The sequence below is a fragment of the Parasteatoda tepidariorum genome, chromosome 7, assembly GCF_043381705.1.
Source record: "Parasteatoda tepidariorum isolate YZ-2023 chromosome 7, CAS_Ptep_4.0, whole genome shotgun sequence".
Taxonomy (NCBI): Eukaryota; Metazoa; Arthropoda; class Arachnida; order Araneae; family Theridiidae; genus Parasteatoda; species Parasteatoda tepidariorum.
Window position 1 is genome coordinate 20332050 of NC_092210.1, and position 10191 is coordinate 20342240.

At 29.1% G+C, this 10191-nt stretch overlaps 1 protein-coding gene across 1 annotated transcript in view; it reads left to right on the forward strand.

Annotated features, from left to right (window-relative positions):
• Positions 1-944: 944 nt before the first annotated feature.
• LOC107442013 (regulator of G-protein signaling 7-binding protein A-like) overlaps positions 945-10191 on the forward strand; it is a 163939-nt gene continuing 154692 nt past the window's right edge. The window contains exon 1 of the mRNA XM_071183148.1: positions 945-1145. The gene's annotated coding sequence lies outside the window, so the exon portion shown is untranslated. The remainder of the gene's footprint in view (positions 1146-10191) is intronic.

Below are 10191 nucleotides of genomic sequence, written 5' to 3' on the forward strand. Positions count from 1 at the left end.
TTTAATTATTTGGTGATATTAAGCATGGTGGCGAAGACAAATGTACAAAAATACATTTTATTTGCTATCGATATTTTTATAATTTTTAATTAAGGATCCTATGATCTTTAATATGTTAAAACGTGGTAATGGGAAGTGGTCATTTCTCATTAAGTTGAAGATGAGAAGGCCATCGCATTGATAGCGTATACTATTCCTCTGTCTTTGACTTAGGAACAGAGGTTGGATTATATATGTGCCTTACAGGTCCAGCTAGTTAAAAAAAAAAATAACATACGTATTAAAAAAACAAAACAAAATACTTAATTCATGAAAAATATTTGACACCTAAATAAAATAAACATACTTTTTGCTGTCAAGAAAGTATTACGTCTACATTGTTCCAAACTAGTTAAATTGCTACCTACAAATGCAATATTTAAAAAAATATCATAGATACTTAAACTGGCCATCTCTCCTCTAGAGCCATCTAAGCTAGACTTACCCCATAAAAATGATAAAGAAATAATAACAAGGAATTAACAATAATTAATATAGAAAAGAATATCGCAGTGAATTTTTTACGGATAATTGATCAATATAATTGTATATGTCAAATGATTATATTTATCTTCACAAAGAGTTTTTTTTATATCAACAAAAAATAATGATACTGATTTTTTCTTATAACTGATAAATTTTAAATAAATGCTACATTTTCAAATAAAAAAAGGCGTATTTTTTTGCAAAACTTTTTCCATTAAATTCGGCTTACAAGATTACTAGATAGCGAAAAGAACTTTGACGGGAGTCCGAATAGGCGGAAAAAGAACAACAAAAATAACCAAACGATATTCTCTTCTTTTCACGTTCGATTGAGAGAAGGAAACTGAGGCTGATCCACATGAGAGGTGAAGGAGTAACTGCGGGAAAAGAGCGAAATCGTCTGCGCGCTCATCAAAGGCACAGTTTCGTTCTTTGCGTCAGTTTGGAACAGGACGGAGAACTGTGAGCACGGAAATATATAACTTCCGGCTAACTGTTATTGCTTCAGCGCTTTTCATTAGTGTTCTCTTTTATAGTACATCAGTTAATTTTCATATATTCATATGTTTTTTGTAAAAATCACAAGATACGGCTTTTGATGTTCACTGTCCTTTAAAGACGTAAGTTATATTCTTTTACTTGGTTATTAATAATTCAAACGTTTCAATGAAATCTATGGAAATTCAATGAAACTATTCGAATGCAAAATGCAATTTATACATGAAAATTAGTTTTTTTTAAATTTTTCTTGTTCCCTTTAAATTATGGTACATCTATATCCTAGGTGTATTTATATTGTTGTCAAAAGGAGAATTTTAAATTAACAAACAATTTATTTTCATAAAATTCCTTTAAAAAATTCTTAAATTTCTAAAATTTGAAGTTTATTGGATTGAAGTTTATTTGGCTTCTCTTAAATATAGTTTTTTTCAAAAAAACAAAACTGCGATTAGCATGGACGTTATAAATTGTTTTGAGGTGGTGGGTTACAAATTATTACTATGAGTTAGTTAATAATTCAAAGGTAACAATAACTATTATTAAAACATGGCTGCTATTCTAATCTTTATTTCAAATAACACATAAGATATCTCGTCAATTCTTTTATTTCATTGCCGTTGTAAATTACGGGAATTTTTTGTTGGTCTATTAAAAATATTAAAAGGAAGAAAAAAATCCATATTGATTGACAAATTACAAACCATAAAGATTCTTAACCATTTATTTTTCTACATTTAAGAATAGGAAAACACTAAGAGAGTTGAGAGTTATTTCATCGCTCCCTATGATTACTTCATCGATACAAATAAGTATATTTCAATAAAATTGCGATTAAACTTGCAACTTTTCAGAAAAATGTGTTTTTTTGGCAACATTTATTAGAATTCATGTAAGCTAAGCAGTTGGTTTTAAGACATAGTTAGGCTTATGGATCTTTATAATATGGGAAACTTAAGCGTCATTTAGCAGAGTATGGTGTTCAATTCTCACCTTTATAACACCTTTGACATCGTTAAGCCTTTTGGTGCATATTAGATAGCGGTATTTTTTATGCATCTCTTTTCTGGCACTCTAGCTGCAGGCAAAAATATATTTTTGCGTTTTTAAATCGCAAAAAACAATCTAAAAACTACTAAAAAAGTCTCTTAAATTATCGGAATTATACTTAAACTAAAATACAAATTTCGAAAAAAGTACTTCGAAACTATTTTTCATTCATATTTAAAAATTTATCAATAACTAATTTTGCAAATTACTGAAATTTCCATGATGAATAACCGTTTCTGTTAGTTCTGAAAATAAGGGCAAAGAGCTGAAAATAAGGCACGTTTGAAAAAATTATTATTTGGAAGTGAGCCGTGTTTGGAAAATTTTACCTTTAACGCAGAAGCAGGTATCTCTTGCAGTATTTCATAACCGTAAATTATTATAATACTAAATAAAATATTTTTCATTTATTTAAACTTAAATTAATTCAATATAATTAGAAAAAACGCTTTAAAAATACGTTTAATAAAAAATCAGAGTCAAAGGGATGAAAGTCGTTTGAGATCTTCATAACAAAAGATTTGTTCAAGGAGTATGATGAGTTGTTTATTTCCTCAACCATAAGAAACAAAGGAGAAAAAAATGCTAAAAATCTAAGTTTGGAAATGTAAAAGTCATTAATAGAATTAAAATGTCATTCCAAAAGGTGACTTTCAATATTTGTTTCTGAGACTTTTACAGGAGAGATGTTTCCTTAAGACCTATGAAATTGATATGAAATCATGTATTGTGTGTATTATCAAAAGTGTATTTAATCAAAAATTTTAACAGCTTAAAAAAGGAAATTAAGAATAAATTATTTCCTATCGGGAAAAATTATTGACTCACGATATGAGCGTTGATTCTATCTCGAAGCAAGTTTTCTCGTCATTTACTCTGTTTTTAAATTCTGTATTTTAAAATCTATAAATCCTATTTTTTTCAAATTTTAGTAAAAATGTATTCTTGGTATGTACTTAAGAAATTGATGCCCAAATAAATCATGGAATCGATGCACAAACTTGCTGAACTATTTTTTTGCATTTTATACGCTAAATTAAAACTAAATAAATAATTGTAAAATGTGTTTCAGAAGTTAATTAAAAAACTTATTATTACTATCTCATACTAATAAATAGTCTGTTTCTGTCCAAGCAAAAACGATAAGTAAATAAATAAAAAATAATGAGCAAATGGGTAGTTTTTTGCACGTTTCAAAAATTTACCGCCCCCTTACAATTTAACTATTAATGTATTAAGCTTTTGGAAGACGTTTGGCATAACAATTGTACCCTTAGATCCAAATTTGTCAAATTTTTCTTGCGTAACATCTTCCGGTAAAAATAGATTTCACGGTAAAAAGTACTATCACCTTGAGTCACGGTACTTTTTACAGTAATTTCATCAAGAATTTTTTACAGTGTACTGGCTGTGTCCACAAGTTAATATCATGTTTTAGTACATAATACACATGCAAATTAAGATTTTAAAATTATAAACTATTTTTTTTTTTTAAATTTCGTATCCATAAGCATTCGGTGACCTCTTCTAAACTTTTTCGAAATGGGGCTTATCATTATATTGTAAAAACCTCTTCAATATTTACAAAATCTCTCAATGCATACAAATCAAAATAAAATTAATTAGTTTAAATAAAGTTGAAGTTTTGAAGAAAAAAATGCAATAACGTTGCATAAAACGCTTAATCCGATTTTAAAATTTTACGTTACTGTTGGACTCTACCATTGTCTGAGTATCTATTTCGTTATTTACGAGTTTTCCGGTTTAAATACGGTATCTTTTATTAAGCTCAAAATAAGTAGTAAAGGTATATCTTTAGATAAATTTATTAATTAATTTTTAGTTTTTCAAAAAGTGCCTTTTTTAAGCTTTAAAGCAAAAAATCGTATCATAATTGTATGAAACAGTTTTTGAGAATATAATTAATTAATAAATTTTTGTCCAAGTGAAAATTTCCTAGATGATTAATCAATTAGTGTAAAAGTAACCAAATCATTTGCTTTTTTAATTTTTTGTCAACATAATAAGAAAAATAAAACAGTTTGGATATTACGGAAACTTAGCTCATTCAAATATAAAAACAGGTAAATTACAAAAACTTAAGTCATTGTTCTAGAGTAACACCAGAAAAGAATAAAATAGAATATTTCATTAAAGAAATTTAAAAAAAGGAAAATAAAAACAATATCTCTAAATATTTAAAAACCATAAGGGGACAAAAAAAAATGAGTAATATCGTTTTAAATAAAGTTTTCGTTTCATTCAGTCTATTTTTTTTTGTTCTTAGCAAAATGCTGCTTTTCATTATTAAAACGGTGCTTGAAATTAGAATGAACATCTTTCGTACATAAATTTGCTTTGATATGGAAAGTGGGGGGGGGGGTTATTACGGGTAACTTCTCATTGTTGTCAGTAATACATGTAACTGCTTTGTATCCTGCTGTATTCTGTAGTATAACTATGAAATTGCAATTTGCAATTGATATAATGGTTTATTTTAAACACATAATATTAAAGGAGATAATAAAATTTAAAGGAATTCCTTCATTCTTGAGATTCAAACCAGGAAACTTGCAGATACTGAGAGGATGCTCTAGCTAATACATTGAACACGAGGAGACACTTTTAGTATTATGTGTGCCTTTAATACAAAAAAAAAAAGAATTAGCAGTGATCATCTATCTTTCTTTAATGGATTTTAAGAAGCAGTCGAACTTTATGTCTATTTCAGGATGTTTCTGCAGGGAAGTTTCTATCAAATGTTTCGATCAGAAAAATATTGAAAGTGTATTTTGTAAATATATTTGATGCTTATGAGGTAGTAATGTCGTTATTTCATATGCTTTTAACTTATTATAAATCTCGGCAATCGCATCATTCGTCAGTTTAAAAAATGGATGTTCAAATTTCACGAAACTTTTACTTTTTGACGAAATCGTTTCCTGATGAAATAACTATCGTCACTTGGAGGAAACGAATTTCATCTATAGTAAAGAAATATTTTCCCATCCTTTTATTTCATCCAGAAAAAAAAACCGCGTAGTGTCTAGCTTCTCTTATAAACACTTCAGCCTGAGCAAGATTTAACTAGATCAATGTCACCTTAACAACAGTTAACAGTTAATAACAGTCAAGAAGGACAGAGCAGAGAAATAAATTACACCCATGCCCCTAGCGAGATTCGAACCCTGGATCTTCCCAGTGCGAGGCCAACTCCCTGATCACCATACATCACGGTCGGTTTATTTTATCATTTAATTTCCGATCGACTAGTTAACATCTTAGTTTCATCATTCTAGTCAACAATTTTCCACAATGCACTATCATGGAGTTTCGAGTTGAGGTAAAATTGTTGTCATATATTTGAGAGTTTCTGTTTCATCACAAATCACGTGATTGCGTGAGCAAAATGGTTCGAAAAATTAACAAAATGCTGCTCAAGGATAGCTGAATTCTCAAAAGCGAGAGTTTTACTTCCGAGAGTGTTTTAATGTAAAGCCTTCTTTAATGTTTACTTATAAATAATTAATTTTTAGTTTAATTATTACATTTCTGATTTTTTTTTACTCTTGTATAATGTGTGTGCCTGTAAATATTTAATTGAGTAGTGTAGCAAAACGATTTAATTCAAAAAATATTATACAAAAATATATATAAATATATAAAAATAGAAAAAAATAATATAAAATATATATAAAAATATATAAAATATATATAAAAATTAAGCTTGTTTCTCAATTTCTTACCTGAGCAATTAATTACCTGATTTGTCAAAGTATCTACTTCACAACTTGGAAGTGCCGGATATTATAATTTTTTTTCTGTGAATTTACAAGTAAGTAGTTTTAATATAAAAAAAGTAAAATTATTAATATAAGTTAAGGTAAAATATAAATAAATATTTAAAAAAAGAAACTATAAATAGGGCAGCATTTGCTACATAACTGCATACACTTTCAGAAGAATATAAAATACTGACTGACAACTAGCATCTTAGTATGTTTGGACAGATATGAAATAAACAAAACCATTCGAAAAATTATAAAAAGAAAAGTAAATAACTGTCAAGAAAAGTAGGCATCTTTAATAGTATTTCTAAATAAATAATTGAAGTCGAAATCTTTATTCAAATCAAAGTTGAAAAAATATAAAAAACTTTTTAACTTTTTGAAACCCTTATTTTTAATTTTTTTTTTTAGTTAGGGGAAATAATTTACTACCGATTTTAACTTTATGCCATGTTTTTAGCCATTTTCCTTAATTTAAGCTTTGTTTCCTTCCAAAAAACATTTTTCATATGCATACTTCTCTTGTACAAGCATTCTAAAAAGAAAAAAGGAAAATGAGCACGCATGGATTACATTAGTTAAACAAATTCTTCAATTTAAAAAAACAAACGAAATTTTCCTTTCTACACTTAAAAATAATGAATTACTTTATTTTTTAGCATACGTAAAATATTTTCTCAACTTTTCAAATATGTTTTTGTACTATAAGTTACATTGCAAAATAACTGTTGATATTTTTTCCTTTTTCTACGAGATTAAAAAAATGGTTATGGTAGTGTAGGTAACTTTCGTGTGTTCGTTACCCACAACGCACCATTTTTTTTATCGTGCAACTACGCTCGAATACAATTTTCGACAGCGGGTGATTCGATAAGTACGGAAACGCAACGGAATCAAGCTCACACACATAACATACAATGAGACAGCACGAAAGAAACTACCCTTCGCTCCTGGGAGTCGAACTATCAATCTTATAGATGAGAAGAGTCCTGACCTGGGGTGACCGCTTGAGGATTATATGTGCAATAAAACAAGAGATAGAGTAAAAATGCTCAGCTGTTTTACTTGTTTGACTCTTTTGAATTTTTGATAGGTTTTTGTTAAAATATTTTCCTTTGAATAACCCTGCTTCATGCGAATTCCATTTTAGGATATTTTTGCACTTTAGATAAGTACCAAGAGCATCAATTGTTTCGATCAGAATTAGCAGTCGAGCATTCAAAAATAAATAACATCCTTTATAATATTGCTTGTATTCTATGCGTTTTTGCAAACAGGGATTGTAATGTTCTTAAGGTCATCAATTTCTCGTGATTTTGTATAATTAAATTTCTTAATTCTTCGTGCAATCATTTTTTTTGTTGAAAAATTAGGTTACATCTGAAATTTCAAACCTTCAATTGTACTTTGAATAAAAAGTAATTAAGTGTGGCAACAAAATAGAGTTGTATATTTTTTCTTATTAAAAAGAACTACACATTTACATTAGTCATTCTTTGAACTTGTCCGTCAAATTGCGAAGAATTAGCAGAGTTATCAAGGAGCCTGCTTTATGGTTCAGAGAGGAAGGTTTCGAATCGCAAAGTATGACACATTTTGTTAATTAAAATCTTTACTTGTAAAGTTAAAATTTTTTTCCTCAAAATTATACAAGTACGTTAGTTGTTCACTATTTTTTTAAATCATTTTTGGTTACCTTTAAATTCTTTTCATTTGAAAAGCTGCATATATTCTGTGAATTTACAAATGCATAGCTGCAATTAAAGAAATAAAAATAAGTAAAATTAATAAAGTAAGGTAAAATAAAAATGAATATTAAAAAATTGTTAGACATAACACAGCATTGACAACATATCTCTATAGACTTTTACAAATACATAAAAGAAATCGAAGACATGTTGCTTTGTTAAATGTAAAGACAAAGCAGAAACAGAACTTCCCAAGAAGCTACTAAAAGAAAAGTAATTCACTGTCAGAGAACTAAAATTTATATAAAAATGAAACCGAGCTCAAAATAAAGAGTATGGTCAAACATTTAGAGTGGGGAAAAATTAGTTAATACTGCAGGCACATGGATCCATATATGCGCCCTAAAAACTCTCATCTCTTCTTTAGTACAAAAAAAGAAAAGAAAGAAAGGCGCGAAAGCCGTACACTCGTGACCGAAAGGTTTAAGATTTCCAACTCAAAGCCTGACGCCCACCGGTTCAATACCAGCTGATGATAGGTTTAAATTTTAATTATTGGTTCTGAAATGTATGTTATTTTTGATTTTATAGCTCTAAATTGGTATAATATGTAATTTGAGATTGTCTCTTAAAAATTCTTTTTTCTTTTGTTATTAAAATACATAAAAATTTTAAAAAAATTCAATTACTTTTTCAAATATGATTTTCCAGTATTAATTATAGCCGGCCAGGTAGCTGAGTGGTTAGAGCGCCTGACTGCGAAGCCAACGGCTGCGGGTTCGAATCCCGCTCTGGGCATGGATGTTTCTCTCTCTTGTGTTGTCCTCTGTTGTGTGTGATGTGTGAATGTGGCCCACCCTGTAAACGGTTTTGTGGCAGTGTGGCGTGGGTAATGCTGCTCGCCTCCTTGACTCCGCTAACTTGAAATGAGTAACTGTTCCGGCATCTTCTAAGGCGAAGAATAATGTTCTTGAAAAAAAATATTAATTATATAACAAAATAATTGCAATTTTTTCCTAGGAGACTAAAAAAATGGGTTCTGGATGCGTGGGTAACTTCTCATCGCTACCCACAACACACACACACCATTTGTTTTTATCGTGCGATAGCCCTTGAACACGATTCTCGAAAGCGGGTGATTCGATTACTACGGAAACGCAACGGAATCAAGCACATACACATAACACACATTAGGACAGTACAAATACGAAAGGGACTTACCTTCGCTCCTGGGAGTCGAACTATCAATCTTGTAGATGCGAAGAGCATGCTCTATCCACTGCTCTGACCCAGGGCGACAGCTTGAGTATTACGTGTGCATATAAACAAAAGATATAATAAAAATACTCTACTGTCTCACTTGTTTGCCTCGTTTTAATTTTTGATAGATTTTGATAAAATTGTTTCCTTTGAACAACCCTGTTTCATAACAATTCCATTTTAGGATATGTTTGCACTCTGGATGCGTAATAAGAATATTTGTATCAATTCCTTAGACCAGAATTGATAGTATATTTAAAACTAAATGATATCGTTTATAATATTGTTTGTATTTTATACATTTTTGCAAACAGGGAATGTAATGCTTTTCAAGGTCAACAATTTCTTGTGTTTTAGCATAATTAAATTTCTTAATTCCTTATGCAATCATAATTTTTCTAAAAAAAGATAAGTTACGTCTGCAATTTCAAACATTCGATTGTGGTTTCAAAAAAGTAAATAGGCGTAGCAACTAAATGAAGATGGATATTTTTTCATATAAAAAGAACCACACATTAACATTAGTCATTCTTTGAACTTGTCAGTCAAAATGTGTTTATTTTTAAAGTAATTAACCATCCACATAAAATTTTTTTATGTTAAGTTAATTTTATAACGCTTGAATTACTCGAAAAACGAAGATTTAGCAGAGTTATCATGGAGCGTGCTTCATGTTTCAGAGATAATTGTTTCGAATTGCAAAGTGTGACATATTTTGTTAATTAAAATTTTTACTTCCATGGTTGTAATTTTTTTTCTTCTTAAAACAAAATGCACTATTTTAATTTATTATTTTTTGGTTACTGTTAAATTCTTTTCATCTGAAAAGATGCCTATTTTCTGTGAATTTACAAATGAATTATTAAAACTTAAAAATTAAAAATAAGTAAAATTAATAAAATGAGTTAAAATAAAAATAAGTATTAAAAAACATTTACATGCATTGGCTACATAACTTTTTAAACTTTTAGAACTATATAAAAGAAATCAAAGATGCAGCTTCGTTAAATGTAAAGACAAGGCAGAAACAGAACCTCGTAAGAAGCTACTTATAAAACTAATTAACTGTCAATGGACTAAAATTCCTATAATAATAAAAAAAAAATCAAATTAAAGAGAATGGTCAAAAATTTAGAGTGGAAAAAAAATTAGACGGTGCTGCTTCTCAGGGCTAGAGAGAATAGAAGGGCTGGTTCACTCCTTTGAAGTATCTCTTGCCGCGCCGATCCTCCGACGTCACTCTAGTGACGTCACTTTGGCGCAAAGCTCGCACTTTTACTTCAAGAACGGAGCGTTTGGCCTTACTAGCTCTAACTAATATTGGATCATTTCTTTTTGCGAGATATTCTAAGACATTTGTTATTTTCTATAATGACTTTCCT